At 32.5% G+C, this 17,853-nt stretch overlaps 1 protein-coding gene across 1 annotated transcript in view; it reads right to left on the bottom strand.

Annotated features, from left to right (window-relative positions):
• Positions 1 to 17,853, bottom strand: part of LOC116779000 (toll-like receptor 6) — a 43,804-nt gene that overhangs the window by 10,230 nt on the left and 15,721 nt on the right. Inside the window, exon 2 of the mRNA XM_032673125.2 lies at positions 4,198 to 4,282. The gene's annotated coding sequence lies outside the window, so the exon portion shown is untranslated. The remainder of the gene's footprint in view (positions 1 to 4,197; positions 4,283 to 17,853) is intronic.

Genomic DNA, 17,853 nt, shown 5'->3' with positions numbered 1-17,853 from the left:
CATTTGTTAGCCAGAAAAAAATAACTAACTATACTTATCATATTCTTAAATCTGTCATGTTATATTTTCACGGTTACATAAACTCCTTTCTGTATATGAGCTTGAAATACGAAGTAAAATTCACGTTAGAAATGCAGTGCAGTTCTGCAAAATGTTTCGGCAACTTGTCGTACCTGTAAAGACATAACGATATAACAAAGAAACTATATCCCGTGCGCGACTGGGGTACAAATAGTCCTCCTCATTCGAATTCACGTCGAGTCTTCGTATTTGTAATTCAACACGGGGTCCCCACGCGGCGTACGTATTGTTTCACCTACAACCGGTAAAGGGGAAGCTATGTTCATAAAACATTTATTAGTCGCGAATCGGTAATGAGCGTCGCAGCTTTCAAATTAGGACGCTACCCGTCCTTGACAAACATGTGCTGTAAAAGTGATTTGTACTTTATCGATTTTTCTTAATTTTTGATGTATAAGACGTCTCTAAATTTTAAAAACGTTTTATGATGATTATCAAAGTTGAAAAATAAGACAATATATGATAAAGAAAATATTTGATTTACTAAGTTTATTATTACCTTCTTCTAGAAAATTATTAATCAACAACCTTCTCCTTAAAAGCATTTATAGTATTACATTCGTTAAGCGAATATGCATTTGTATCGTACGAAAAACTATAAAATAAGGATATTTATGTGTATATTATAGTGTAAGATGTAATAAAGAGATTGTAAAGTAGAAAATTTAAATAAGTTAACAATTAGTAACTACTCTATCGTAACAGTATTAAGTTACACGCATCAGATAACCCTCACTATAAGGTCTTCTGTCGTTAGCTAACTCTATTATAAACTTACATTATATGTGAACAAATTGGAACTTCAATACATAGGTGAAGCAATAGAGGGAGAATTCTAATTTCAGAGCTAAACCGTTGAGATGACGAACGCCTTCGAGGTCCGAGATACTCTTCATTAATGGCGGGAGGCGTTAGGGGTAAAGAGAGGGTGGATGAGAGAGAGGATGGCTTTATGGGACAATTTGCATTTACACGAGCCCAAGCACAGATTACGCCAGCACTTACCCGCCTGCCGAAATGAATATACCAGCTACAACCAACAAAACAAGCTTTTATTTAGAACCTTCTGAATTTTTCACCCGCCATTCATTTTGATCGGTCGTTTATAAATGCGTTTTCTCACCCAAGACTTGTTGGTTACTTTCCTTTGTAATCTATTTCTTTTATTGCTAACAACAAAATTAAAGAAATGTGAGGTTTGAATGTTATGGTATCCATTAATTTACTTTGTCCTAAATAAGACCAAAACGAATAATTTTAAATTTTATTTACCAATTATTAATATAAACCTCCAAATATTTTATGTTAAACTTAAATTATGTACTCACTTTTAAATATTCTTCAAAATAATGCAAATGAAAATCTCATAGTGATATATTACTTTCGGGTTTATTGAATGACATAGATAACGTTTTGCCAAAGAATAGCATTAGCTATTATGGTATTGCAACTTTAAGCTTAAGGTGGTTAGGTTAAAACAAAGAGATGCTGGAGTGAGGTTGGTAGGTTTACTTAAATCTAAATCGTGATATCTACGATGAGTTCCTTTTAGAACCATTTTTAATGGCCCATATAGCTCATTCCAGAAACGCAATGCCTAACGAATAAGATCTGTAGTTTAAAGTCTTTATGACCTTTTAATATGCAGACCTCATTAAAGTTTTAGTCTTAAAAGTTAAAAACAGTAAAAACACTTATTTATTAATTCATATATATGTACTTATATATTAAGGTTTACAATATTTTGAAGGTTTTATTATATTAACTGAATCTTTATTGTGTTCAGACTAGAAATATAATTATATTGTAAAGCGACCGGATTTTGTTCATTATCTGGAATGGCGCTAGAAAGTAATAATGAAAATGAAAACTCCAAACTCTACGAAATTTCACAGAGTTCTCTATAGCTATTCTAAACAGTTATATTACAGATATTAAAAATTTATACATCAGTTATTCCAAACTGTCAATAACATTAAAAAAAGGTTTAATGAAATAATAATGATAGATCGAGCGTAAAAATATCCGTTTGTTAATGTTAAAGGCGGAAGCCCTTAATTACGATAGTGAATAGAACATGCTTTGCTAATTATAATAAACAATTCATGAAGTATCTATAAAATTTTATCATTTTATATTCCGTTTGATTCAAACACTCGTGTAATAGTAAATGTCCCACAACAAAATTATATCGTAGCTAACGATGTTTTGCATATTAAAAGAGAGATATAAATTTGTGGTCCAGTAATAATAGTTTTAAATTTATTTAATATCAAAATGTGTATAAAACACTTAATGTGATATCACATTATTTTATTTATTTACCATGTATTAAGATTATTAATTGGCTTGGTCATGAATATTTATTCAGTGCTCCGTATTTGCCGACTATGTCAATTACCATATAATTATAATTACTATAAAATTGATTCAAATAATATTATATATTCTTGCTGCCGTCAGTTGAATAAACGAGAGGGATTTTGTATCATAAATGTTAGAATAATGTTGGATTATTATACCGCATCCAAATATTAAGTTAGTTCGGATCATAAATATTCATCGGGCCACGATCGACCTATTTGCCGCACTGTCGCCACCACACATAGCTCCATGTCCTTAATCAGGCAGATTGCTAAGTAATAGAGCTCTAAAATTTATATGATAATGAAACAGATATGTAACGTTTAGTTGTCTGTAATTTTTTTTTTTTTTTACAAAAAACATGCTAAGTAATGTGGAAGCAAATTTTAAGATAATTACCGCCATTTTTTATTTCATAGTAACTTTAATAACGTATGATGCATTAGTAATAGTTACGAGTTGAAAGGTTTTGTATGTTTTTTTTTTAATATGTTGCGGTAAAACAATTCGTCTATAAAATTCCATTTATATTAACCTATTCGACGGGACGTGTGAGTGACAACTCACCCTTGGTCATTTGAACGCAGTAAATTGTTGGATGGACATAACAAAAATACGCATCAATCAACCACAAACCGAAGTTATTGAAAATTTATTATTTGCATTGTTTTGTATATATTTGACTCCAAGTTGACGGATACATTGAGCATATTTAAATACTGCTGTAGCATTTTAAATTCCAGCCAATGCTGCTGAAAATCGACCTATGTAGGTTGCTATGAAATTTATTCTCATTCTCCACTTATTGCTTTGATAAAGTCGAAAGTGCTGTTTTATATTTTAGGCACGCCAAAGTTACCTCACGCAATACCTGTCAGTATCAATATCCGAAGGCCTTAATATTTCGCGGCCCACTAACTTGTAACATGACAGCATCATAACTGTATCCCACCGTGCCTACAACTAATAGCAGTTATTATAAGAAATTCCTCACATACTCCATATAATATTAACCAAGTATTTTAAAGTTGCTAGAGCATTCCGCAGAACTTGAAAAATGCCCGGCACTTGAACTTGGCACATATTAAAAAGTTTTATTGATGTATAACTTTGAAATGGCAAACAAAAGAATAATTAATAAAGACAATGAATCATTCAACGACGGGCAATATATGCATATTTGATCACGGTTTCTCTTTTTGTGAATAAAGAATTATTACAATGTATTCGTATTGTTCAACCTTTTGCATGCGATACGTTTGAGTAAATCGTCACTGTCCAAAATAAAAGTTAGCAAACTTTTTTAAGTTCTGACATATTGTTACAGTGTATGGCTTTCAGGATAGTAAAACTCGATTTAAACGAATAGTTCGAACTGTTGCAGTGGTAAAAAACTGTTTTTCAATCTATACAAATGGTGGTACATTTATAAAGCTTACAGCTTAAAGGGAAACCCCGCACAAATGGCTCCCAGGTGTTGGTATATTGAAAAAATTGTGACGTACCGAAACGTTTCTGGGATTTATGCATTCATGTATTTATTTCAATTCATGTCGAACAAGTTGTAGGTTACTTTAGATGTTAAATAATATATAACAGATTTTAATGATTTTATATTGCATCACCCGGAGATATATATAAACAAACAGATTTAAATTCGTCTGAACAAATAATTTATGAAAACTTGAAATGATACAACATTTTTATTGTTTTTAGAACAGAAGATAAAGAAAAACCCATACAATAACTCACCTAAGTGTAGGCAGTGGCTTGATGTTATAAAGTTTTGTTATGCGGAGTCATGTGCTTTTGTAGTCAGACCACCATTAACGTATATCTGAAACAATAAAACAAATATAATACTAACAAATTCTCTGACGCGTAACAAAAAGCATGATTTCATAAAACTTCTATATTTATCTTCGTTAACACATCGTAAAAATGTTTTTAGAATCAACATAATAGTATATGTATTAATATATTATTTTTTATTAATATCTTTATGTATTTTAATGAAATAAAAAATCCTAATTTTCTAAACTGTAAACAGGAAAATTTATATCTTGTATAATAAAAAAATATCTTGCTCTTAAATTCTACGATGATTAATGATGGGAGTATACCATCATATTTATTATCTGTTTGCTAACATTACCGTCATTATAATGAGTCGATAAAGGATTCTCACGTTTAAGGCGTCTATAAAACAGACCCCCATAAACAAGCAGTATTACTTTATGGATCTCTGTAATTCACGTTGCCTTAAATCGTCTTACTTTTATCAAAGGTTAGTAAGGTCGACCGAGTGCCTAGTAGTAATAGACGACGCAATTAATATCTCAATAACACTATAAGAATTTATTGAAACTATGTATTGTGTATCACACTAACATATGATAGCAAACGCGTTTACGAATAAAAGTCAAGTGATGCCCACGTCGGAACTGAACGTTAAAACTTTGTCCAATCTGAATTCTAAAACAAAGCGCGTAGAAAAGTCGGTTCACAGACACAGGTGTCCCGGGCAACTGTTACTCTCTAATCAAGCGGAAATGTTTGCTCGGACGCTCGGTCGAATCTAAATCGGACCAAATGGACAGCTTCACTTATTCACCTGAGCGCCACTCACCCTTCAGAATTCGTATCTCCTGTATTCATTAGAAACTAAGTGAAAGGTCTTAACTCTATCTCAGTGCTGGAATGATTCATGTTACAAAAAATTTATTTCGAAATCATTCATGTGCTTAAACAATAAAAGTTAAATATTAGTGTCTTTTGAACATTTATCTATAAAGATAAAAGCTTAAAAGAAACAATGGAACGAAAATGATTAAATACATTTGCATTCAATTTCACAATCACTTGGGCCTAAATAAATGTTGACCAAAGTTCCAGTCTTATCTAAGAGAAAGCTGTTTGGTTGCGAGCGTTTGTTTTAAGTGCTAAATACGCTGATTGTTGGATAGTAAAGGAGCATTCTTTTGTTGAAACAACTGAGCAAGCCCGCAACACCGAAGATCCGGGTAAACCTTTTGACATTTCGCTAAAGAGTTCATTTCGCCTGATTAATGTTGTAATTCCCGCGGTCGCATACAAAAAAGAAACTAGAATCGTTTATATAGTGACGGCTGGTGAGTGGTTGAGAAATGAAGGGAATTTAGCTTCAACGTTATCGTTGTGAGCTCTGGATACGTCTATTTTAATACGATAGTATTAATACGATGACCTCTAATTATGAGGAAAATAAAATTAAAATTTTTGACATTAAAAATGAGATTAATAGAAACGAGATCTACATAGTCGTGCCGAGACAAATGTGTCATAGGACATTTGTCATTTTGTATAAGATACTTACCTTGCGTTCATTCTAAAATTATCTTTATGAAGCAACATTTCACGTGTACACAATATCGTAAACTAATTAATAACTATGGAATTTTTAACACCCACAAAGTTAATAATAACATATGTGAAAGTATTATATCTAGTTCAAAAATATGGATCCTTAGATGCGAGATGCTCATTAGCAGAGTCAAATTCTTTGCATTAAAAGTTGCAGATTAATTCAAGTCTCAACCCTCTAATTTTTTCAACACGTTAACGAGGTAGCTCAATGTGTACGTAACAAAGTTGCAACTTTGGCAGTAGCGCTTTCAGTCTCCGCTGCCTTAATTTTCTTTTGAAAGTCTTTAAATTTTCCATCGCTTTTAAGATTCGCGACTCGAAACGCTTTGCTGAGGAATAATGTAATGCAGATCCTCTTGCATTTCTATTCGAAGTTTATCCAGTAATTGGCTTGCATCTCGCGGCCGATATTTTGATTGCTTTTAAAACGGGAACAACATGTATTCATGATATTAACTCAATTATCTCATAATGTAATTCTCCGATGTCATATTTATATCAACCTGTAATACGCAAATATTTTATAATGAAATTAAATCTTTAACGTCTACTTATTTTAATATAAAACATTGGAGCTTAATATTTTATTTCTATTTCATGTGCGTTATGCGAGCCGGTTTTGAAATTTATTGCCACTTATTGCGCTGTATCATTCCAGTTAATCTTTAGTAGGTAGTATTCTTACTGATTTGTATAGACAGGTTATTATTTGTTTTATACGGCGTTAAGAACACGTGGGTTGGTTTATTTAGGGACACGTTTGTTACAATCTTATTGCAGCCTCATCTCATCTTTAGTTATTTAAAATATGAAGCAGATCTTTATAGGAATTTTATTTAATTCTCAAAGAGATCCAATGACTATCACTTAAATGTTAAGATTATATTATTGTTTTGCAATCGCTCCGTAACATAAAATAAACATTAATCACAATATAAAGAACACAAGTGGGCAATAAAATGATTTTATTTGACCCAATTCCAAATAAACTAGTATTTGATATTTAAAAACCGGAGCTACTAAATCTCAACGAGAATTTATAACTGTGCACTCGACATCAAATAAACATGTCTTTTTATACGAATAAAAAGTCACAGATGCGAGATCTGAATGAGTCAAAACATTCATTCTTAGAAAACAAAACTTGTGGTTCTGAGAACCCTTGTCCGTTCATCGCGTTAACCGCTCCGGTACATGTTCACGTTTTAATAACCTTACTATATTTTAATTAATAGGCACCTCGTCTAGACTCGCAATTCTAAACTTAATTCGAAAATATTTAAAATTCGAAATCCTTTAAGTTGGAGACAAAATTTTAAATCACCTACACCCAAATCTTTATTTTAAAATGTTTAACATAGAATTAATTAGATATAGTGTTAATTATTGGTAAACTACATTTTAATATATAAAAAAAAAACTTTTTTTTTACTTAGCTTTGTGACTCAATTCGTTTTGTTGAACAATAAATACTTTATTTTATTATATATTATATAAATAACAGTTTCTGCCAATTTTAGCTTATTTATGTATTCTAGCGAAATCTTTTAATGTAGCTCTTGGTTAGTTACTCTTTTCTAATTCTAGATAGTATTTGTAATATTCACTTGCACATTTGGATGGATGCACATATCTCCTTAATTCATTTATGTTCTAAGCTTAGTAAGATAATAGCTATTGCTATTAAGTGATAATAACATTCAATTAATTATTATCAGACTTTCCATTTAATAAAAAAACACATTCCCAAACGCAACCTGTAATAACAGGGTAACGTGATGTAGAGAAGTGATATAAGCCCCACCTCGGATCACGCGAGGGTGACGTGCTGCCCCGTACATTATAAACTTATAAAGCAATTTCGTTTACCGTGTTAACTGATCAGTTTTATAAACCTATTATTATTTCTACGGACTTATCCCGATGTAGGTACATAACAGTAGCAATGTAGTTCATTAGTATAACAATCAATTTAATTCAACTTAATGTAATTGAAAATTACTTGTCACTTACTTGATTGTTTTAGGAAAAGAGAAATTTTCAGTAGCACATGTAATTTAGATATATTGACTTTTATAACTGGACAGCTTACGTTACCTGGCTAGTAAAAAGGTTTTTAATGTTAATAGTAAAATATATAAAATTTGTTTATATTATAAATTAACAAAAAAAAGGCGATTATTAACAAACGGTCGCCCACATGTCACGTCATGTTGTTTAAAAAAATATGCAAACCCATAATATTTAATTTCAAGCCCCTATAACGGGTTTACCCCCTCATAAATTAGATACCCACCTGCTTCAGACTCCCTCAGTTAGAGTCACCCTATTTATGGGAAAAAAATATTCCACGCAATCGTTAATCACGCGGTTTTAATTTTTATTATGAAGTTATAGACTCGGAGACTGTTGTTACTGTAATCATTAGTGTTATATAGCAAATGATAAATAATCAAAGAAAAGTAAACTGGAATTGTAAATGTTGTCCTTTGTTGTTAGCCCTCTTCTATTTATCATTTAGCCTTAATTTAAGCAAAGCAATTACGTTTCAGTATAAAAAAATATATTTTTATATATGACATTAACAAAATTACCTGTCGCAACGTACACAGGTGCGTTTGCGAAATTGTTAACTTGTCAAAAATAACACACATTTTGCTTTCACGATTAGATGCGAAGCTTTGAGAAAACGCTTCCATTATCGTCACCGCTTATTTTTAAAAATAATTTCTTTAAGCCTTTCTCAAAAATTGGCTACATTTTGTTAAAAGTGTAGCGTTAGTCATATTTATGAAAACACCTGCCGCCGTAATATACCTGATTGTTAACTTTAGTTACAATAAATAATAACACACATATACGTGTATAAAATTTTGCTTGCTATATACAGTAGATGATGCATGTTTAATGTTCAACATGTTTTACGGGCAAGATATAGAAGAAAGTTTAAACTTTATTCATAATTCCAGTTGGGGCATGTTGCATGTAGGCTTCAGTCTAGTCTCAATAGCACGTAACAATGCAGGCGAACGAGTGTAAAATTAGTCAACACCAGGTGGGAGTAGAGCATGGTTGCCAGTTTAGTTCCTACTATATTTCAGTTAAACAAAAATTTTAAGCTTGATCCTAAAACTTCTTAAATAACATATATATTATATAATATTTTATAGTATCTACCGAACCACTTGATGTAATGTTTCAAAGGGCAAAGAATAAGTTTATAATTTTAATTTTTAGAAAGATAAATCTTCTCAAGGTACGTTTATGATGTCATAATCTTATTCCGTAAAGAAGGGACAATTTAATAAAATAAGAATAATAATACCGTCCAGTCATTGGCCGGATCATAACCAAATCTTCAGTAAGTCAGAGCGCAGTCACGGTGCGAGTGAAAAACGACGTCCATTAAGGAAGTGAATACATTTAAAATAATCGGCTTAGTTGTCCGACGTTGACGTATATTCGTACTTATCTTACGAAGATACCGACACAGATATTCCGGGCTAATCCCTTACACAAATATCTGAAAAAGACCCGACACTTCTTACTGAGCTGAGTAATTGAATGGGTCGCGACCAACTTCTATTTGAACAAAAGTGCCTAATAATTTATGCCTATAATCTGACGCTCGCCCGATCACTTTTATTCGTTTTTCGAATCGAGAGTACGCTTTTGTTGGATTCAGATATTAACTTCACAATGGCGGCGACAGTCACAATATTACCCACATGCGTTCTTTATCCAGTTCTTTATTTGCTGTCAAGCCATAGTATTTATATGGTACGGGATTAATACCACATAGACTGTAATATTTCAGAGGTTGTTGCCATTCGCTCGTAAAATACGATGTTACTCGTTGTTAAGCAGAGATATATTGGCTGTTATCTCACAAGTATACTTCGGTGCCTTGGACAATACCTAGGAACAAAGTTTTATTGTTCCTACAATAAAAATAATAATTATACAAAAAACGTTAATTTTACTGAAGGGAGTCCTAATAATCGATAATAAATACCCAACTTACATTCATATTAAGAAGTAGAAAAGAATGAATATAAGATAAAAATTCTCAATGTTTATTATGTTTACTTGAATTTTAATCATAGTTTCAATTTTAAGCGACTGCAATACGTAGATGGCTCAACAGAAACAAGACCGTTATTTATACTTAATACTTTAATTCTGACTATTAACATGAACTATGACAAGAACTCTTCAATGAGATTCTTAAAATTATCAGAACACAAATTATCATAAATTGAAACTATTAATCTTAAATGTAGGATATATTTATGAATAAATTATTTATATATAACCAATAATCAATAAATTGACGAGGTTTTATTGTCTATTGTACATATGTGTTGCAAAAACAAGTACTGTGTATTCCTGTGACGTTTTATCAAACAAGGACTACCATTTTATGATCTTAAACCGTGTATACGTGTCTCCAATTAGTACTTACTGCTATAGAATACACACGAACATCCGAAGTTAGGAATCGTTACAATACGTGACATCGACTTTTTATGCCGCTCTTATTGTGTTCCAATTCTCATATGATAACACTTTCGTATTGTGACGTTCTCTTTGTTGACGTTGTACAAATAAATTGTTAGATGTCACTTTTAATATAAAACTGACAATTTTGCTTTTCTTATGATGATTGTATTTCACTTTAACGAAATAAGCTTAATATGACTCATGGTATAATTTTAATGGGAATAATAATTTTCGATTCTAATTTGAAAGAATGTTATTCTGAGGGGAATATGTTAAAATATTACACATGAAATATACCTTATTGCTTGGATTAAAAAAAAATTAATTAACTTAAAGTAACCAAACACTTACGCATGTATATGTGGTAAAATGTATAAGTTTATTATTATTAAGGGCAAAAAAACTTTCACTTTACTATTTATATTGACTTTGAAAAGTATTATAAAGGTGAGTTTCAATGGCACTTAACAAGTTTTAGAGTAGCTGTCAAATCGAAGTGTCAGTGTGAATCACGACAGTATCTAAATTTGAAGATGTTTGAATGTCTCTTGAAAAAGTAACTCTTAAATCTAGTGTGATAAAGATCATAATTAAATAAACTTTCTGCATGTATACGCTAGCTTCTGTATACAAATAAAACAGTTACGTTAGCTGTTCTCATAGGAATAAACTTTAAGAACCTACCTGTTCTGAGGTCGAGGAATTTGATTTAATCATTTTTATTTGTATTTGTTAAGAAGGTTCTTGTATTAATTAATTTGGAGTGCTTTCTTCGTATTTTAACACCCAAATAAACATTTATTTAAACACATTGTACATAAAATAAGTCAGGGATTTAAATGATTGCATATAAACGAACTTTATAACCACATATACATACTTATCCTAATCCTTAATCAACATTTGGTTATCAACTCTTCAAACGAACTGTCCATAAATAAAATATTTATTTCTTAACACGTAATATCGGTGAAAGTTTAAGACTATCATAAAAAGTTACATCGCATCCATCCGAACTTACATCCCCTTGAAAAAACAGTAATAACATCTATGTTGATTGGTACTATTTTAGTCCAAAGAGGGTGTTAAAATGATTATCCTTTTAAGCCCAATTCGAAATAGCTACTGTTTCAATAGCCTATAACTAAGCTTCTAAAGAAGCATCGATACACACAAATCGCTGTCGGATACTGAGTCTTAACTATTTATTTAGGGATGACATTGCCTTACAGTCGTGCACGTAAATAGTTAAACGTAGCTTAAAATATTTGAATTCTGATTTTATTTCTCTAAATAATATATATCATTGTTACTAAATTACATTAAACCATAAAAATATTACTTTGACAAGAAATGCGTCGACAATGTCCTGTGTGCTTTCTTTATTAACGATAAAGGTTTTAATTACAATAACATCAGCATGTCTGTTCAAAGTTCAGTGCACACGTCATGATTTCGTCTGCTACAGATTTCAACGTTCGCACATATGCAACCAGTAAAGCGCATATAAATCCTCTACGCCGTCAACTCTGACGAATTAACTTATTAACACAACAAACAGCTGCCTCAAACAAATCAAAGTGCCGATCGCGGGGCACTCAAAAAGCACGCTCGCCACTTTCTACCAGTCTTTACGACAGCTTTTATGATCTCTTTCATATTTAGTTCCGTCTTAGAGAGTACGATTGTTTCCAGGACAATATAAATTAATACAGGGACTCGTAAACGGACCACTTTTACGTGTCCTGACACAGCCGTGACTATTCTTTGAAGATTAAAACAGTTAATTAACTTTGATCCTACATAAATAACTTGACGTTGTGTTTTTTAGTTACAATTTACTAAAGTTTAAATGTGGAAAACACTTTTGATCTAATTATGAGTATCTAAAGCATGTGCGTTAGAAATAGTTTTAGTCAGTTACAAGCTGTCGGTTGATAGCACTTGATTTGTTAATATTGTTATTGGTGGTTGATAACGCTTAATTGTTGTATAGAATGTTGAATTCTAACTATACGTGATTTATTTAGCAATATATAGCTTGTGTGGCTGCCTACTGTATAATCAACGCACAAATAGTCAAGCCCAAGCCCTATCTAATCTTCGTACTGTGTTAGAAATATCGTACAACAAACGGTTATAAATTATTTACAGTTTCCAAGCGAATGCCCTGTATTTGTCACCCTGAGCCAAGGTATATATTAAGATATTACTTCGTATTCCTAAGGGCCTCATTACAGGTTGGGGGAACACGCAATACCTCCAATATTTTAATCTCGAGAGCCAAGTAGAATGAAAAAACTCAGTTTTGAAATACGTGTTTAATGGCTCTTTCTGATTTTATAACATTAGGAACGGTTTATTTTAATTGATTTTATATTCCTATATTTTAATACAAAAACTTATTTCGTGGGAAATATTTTCACGAAACATACACCATAAAGGTCTTTGTCTAGAAATAAATTTACTACGTCCCGCTCAAGATGGATTAAATTGATAGTGTGATGTTTAAATTGGTTTAGCATGAAATATTGTAGACAACGTGTCACGGTTATCTATTATAATTAATAGTTAGTTATATGAAAACAAAATTATACACTATAAATATATAGTAGTAGGTTAGTTCACCTACATAATAAATCAATTGTTCTTAAATTGAATCGTGTTTTAAATGCAACTAAAGTTGCTCCAGGCTCCGTTCACTTGGATACCTGTTAATATCTCAAAAAGTAATTAATGAACTTTTCCAGGATTCTATCTAGCTCTACAGCAAATACCATTAAAAATCGTTTAGCGATTCAGCAGTACAAAGGTAACAAAGATGTACATCTTTTGTATTTACAATAATGGTATTCCTTTTATTTGAGTACATCACAATTGTTTCATTTGCTCTGTGAACGATTTGAATGTATTAAGATAATCATGGTTCTGTGAATAAAATAATAATTCAAATTATATAAGTATTAAAGTAATGATATTTGATGTTATCTGAATCATGGGTCGCGTGTGCGAGAGGAAACTGAGACGCGACGTTATTAAAAAAGCACATGTGTCCCGAGATGCGTATCGCAGCGTTCGTTAATTACTTTTGACACGCAGCATATGATTCAATTATCATATGATTTATACGGAACGTTGGGTCGGTGGGGGTAAACGCACCAGTTTATTTAAGCGTTAAGTAGCACATTATTTTCGATGTATCGCATTCCCGACAGATGGCCGGCAAATTCTCATAAGAACGGTAGCTGATTTTTTTGTCACCCTCTGACAGGCTAATGTTTCTTTTAATCTACTTATAACTATGAAATTTAAAATAAAGTGTGTATTTGTTTTATCTCTTATTTGGATTACGCCTTATGATTTACAAATAAAAAGTATTAACCGTAAATTCCGTCACATAGCTTTCGGCATTCCCATCCAGAAACCGCTTTGATTGCTTAACTCGCAGCTTGACCACATTACATACTTCAACTTGTTTTTCAAGAAGCTTATTAAAACCAAAGTTTTAACCATCTAGTTATAATAGCAATTACAACTTGAATAAAAATGATAGCATCAAGTTTGAAATTCCTTGCTTTATAAAGTCACAATCAACCGCATCACCAAAAAAATGTGATTACCTTAAATAGTAAATCTCCCAAGACGGCTAATGGCCTTACAATCTTATTTATAGACGTCGGTCTTCGAATGAACCGTTTAATAAATATTATCACATTTTAAGTCGTCAACAAACGTGAGAAGATAGCCGTTGACCCGATTCGTGATACTTGTCTCGTTTTTGGGATTAAAATTGATCGCTCCCGAATGACAGTCTTTGCTTTGTTGAATATGTCTTTAATGTAAATAGCGCAGATGGTTTATATTTTACTCTTTAAGGACTTCCTACAATAATTAAGTCGAGCCAAAATACCTTTAAGAGTTGTTTAATAATAAAAGGGTACCGTGAAAGGCTCGTCTATAGAATACTTCATGGTTTAATCTTAAAGCAACTGCAATGACATCAGTGCTCTTTAGTATTTTTTTTAATATCCGCTGAATTCTTTTATAAATACAAGTGTTTGCCCCTGAACATTTTATTATTCAAAATATTTGATAAATAACATTTAGTGAACAGACTCATTAATGTTACTCGGATAGGTATTACCGAAATGTTAAGTGACTATCCATTGCTTGTTAAGTAAAAAAAAAACATTTGTATGATTTATTCAATGATTGAAATTATTTAAACAAATTAAAGTTTAAATATACTCGTACATAATAATGACATAACAATGGAGTAACCAAGTCATTTTGTGAGGCAGTCTTGGCGGGGTTCCCACATTGGCTACCACATGTTACGCATTAAAACCTTTCTTCAATACAACCATGGATTCAATAAATCTGGATTACAGTTCACTTGTATGAGAGTAGTAGAGGAAATGTATTCTTTTTGTCTCTGCTTTAAAATAGTTCAAAATTTGAAAGGCACAACGTCTACAGTGTGTTGCAGCCTGTTGTTCTTTCCCAGAGTAGGAAGTGCGTGTTATTGCAGCTTACACTCAAAAGTTACCCGCTGAGATATTCGAAGCACCCGTCCGTTTTTTGTGACAGACCGACTGCCATAAATAATAGGCAGGGGTCGTCGTATAAGCATTGTAATAAATTTGATGCTCTTTTGGTAGCGAATGGTTCATACGATTGAATTATGTTGATGCGATGAGCCACCTACCGCTGTTGGAATCCGCGTTTATTATTTTTTCGTGTTGCTAAACTTCTCCTATTTATACTTGTATCGTTGATTATTTCTGTAAGTCACGTTCTGTTGCTATTTAAATTCACTACAATGGTATTTGTTCCTTTTATCTCGCTCATCCTGTTGAGAGTAGCATATCAAGTTTCGTTGTATTCCCGGCCATTTGAAAAAGACAACACGCAGATGGCACATCCGTATTGGTTTTCTCTTAAAACAGAAGACTTTTAAATCAAATGTGACCGTCAATATTTCCTTCAAGTTAACAACGAATGTATCGACTTCGTTTCTAACTAAGATAGATGAGGGTCGGCTTCGAAAACCGACATAGAACAAAATGTACTACAACAACCTTTCTTGTCTCATGTAGATATATAGGATGTTTAAAAATAATTACTTCACAGACACGTTTTAAAAATACTACATATCATTTGTCATTGTTTATTTAAATCAATGACATTAAATTCCCAGAATATTTAGAATAAGATTTTATATGCATCACCACCATAAAGTAGTTTTATTCTAATACCTGTCACTCTTGGTGCATGGCGTGGATGAACGGTTAGTATTAAGTTTCCCCCGGGTAGCTGGTGCGCGGCGGCCCCGTGCTTCGCACGACCGCTTATGACGCGAGTACCTCTTAAATTACCTCCGGATAAGTCAATCATTGGAAACATCCACGTTTACAAAAATAAAACGCATTCGTATGTTGCGTGTGGCACTCCCGGCATAATGCGTTGCGACAGCCGACATGTTTTGTGCGAGAAAATAAAATTGATGGCACGGGGAACGCTTCAGACTTAAATAGCTCACTATACGTGTTGAAGCTAAACGCTTTTGTCTATTTTATAACTGGCGTCATGTCTCCCGCCATAACTTTTTTATTTTCAATTTTGTGTAACATATTAGTTTTCACTGTAGTTAAAGTGTCAGACGGAAATTGTTTCGTCAAAAAAAGGTACATTTAACGGAGGCTGGCCTTTATTAAACGATTGCCGTTTTAACTTGTTTAAGAGTTAAATTGTTGAAAGGAAGTAATTGGACAAGAGTTGGAGTATTTGAAACTGCCGGTCGGCTTCAATTTCCTGTTCAGTTCAGTCTTTAGGCAAATAGCTCTTTGCAAATCAAACAAGGGACCGGCTGGCGAGTCCACATATCAACTTCGTATTGTTTCTCTCTCATCATTTAGGGCTAACCAGAGGCGTTCTCGATTATCCGCCCTTAGGCGAACAAAGCCTGCGACCGCAGAACCAAGTCAATTACATAGTTCAACAACTCAGCCCTTATAACTTTCATGGGCTACCGCCAGAATACAGAAAAGGGTATCTGTTTTCAATACACCAGGCGCTACGCGATTGACCCTTTCGAGTGTCCGCATTGACTTTTAAATTACTAATCCCGCGGGAGCAAACAGAAATAGAGCCTCGAGCCGCGTCTGTTTACATGGTCGAGTGCACTCGCATATCTTCATTAGCCGTTGAGTCTACTGCCTTACTTCGCTTACTCAGCACTCATGTGGCCATTCGTAACAACGAAGGCCCAAGCAATCTAGACCTCTTGACATAAATCTTTATTTTGCACTGAAAAATGTTTTTTCTGACAAGCTTGCATAAAAAAATGATTGTGTACGCATCGTTATTCAATTAAATGAATACGTAAGTAACGCTTACGACGTGAAATATATTTATAATTATTTAATTCAAAAATAGGATATCACACTTTATAAAAAATTATAAAGAAATTTACACAACAAACAATTTAACATTATAATCTAGAATAGTTGGACTGCATAAAAAAACCATTAAAAAACCTATTAGCATAAAATATACAAATCATGACCCGGACATAATTGAAACAAGGGAACTTTTAGATAGAATTGAACAGGGATATATTAATGTTTATCTAAACATCGGAATAAGAATGCTTTGAACGGTTGAACGAGGCATTCGCCCGTTGGGACTCAGCCATGCGAGTCTATTTCGAATGATGCCTTCATACCCTGCTTTTTTACGTCAAATACAGCTCTACCCTTTTATGTTGAATGAATTACTTAATTTTTCCTCCGCTTAGCGGGTCTGCGGTAGTGCGGCTGTCGACATAAATTAACGTAAATAGAATCATGAATGCAGAAAACTTTTGTACCTTCAATAATTACCCCTTAATTTTTTATACATATAGGTATATATTCTGTCCAAACATTACTTATAACGTTATATAATACAGATACACTTTAATACATTATAGACGAATTCATATTCGGTTTGGTGGAATAATTAATTTGGGGTATATAAATTACGTTCCCGCCATAACAATTAGAACCCTTTTTATGTCACGACGCATTATTCGACACAAATAATAACATTAAACGTTATTAATGTGCACGTTACAGTCAAAAGTAATATGAATATTGCCCTTTTAACTACGTAAAAGCACCCACCCTCGCTCCACTGATTATTAATGAGATGAAATTGTTATTAACGGCTATTGATACAGAATACAAAAATAGCGATTAAGAATGTTAAATAGCCGTGACCGATTTGAATTCGCCTCGCCAGTTTCGGAGTCCATTGTTATCTGTATAAAAGAAGTGTTTGTGTTTGGGAGAGGCTTTTTCTATAAACATGAAAAAATTATACCTGAACCAACACATCAATCACTGCTGTAACTAGAAAATCGTAATTTATTAGAGACACACATAATAATAAAAGTGATGAGATCTTTATTTACAAAATATTTTGTATTTGTAAATAGCCATGAAATATATCATTCGG

The sequence above is a fragment of the Danaus plexippus genome, chromosome 6 (assembly GCF_018135715.1).
Source record: "Danaus plexippus chromosome 6, MEX_DaPlex, whole genome shotgun sequence".
NCBI classification, from domain to species: Eukaryota; Metazoa; Arthropoda; class Insecta; order Lepidoptera; family Nymphalidae; genus Danaus; species Danaus plexippus.
This window is presented reverse-complemented; position numbering and strand designations above follow the sequence as displayed.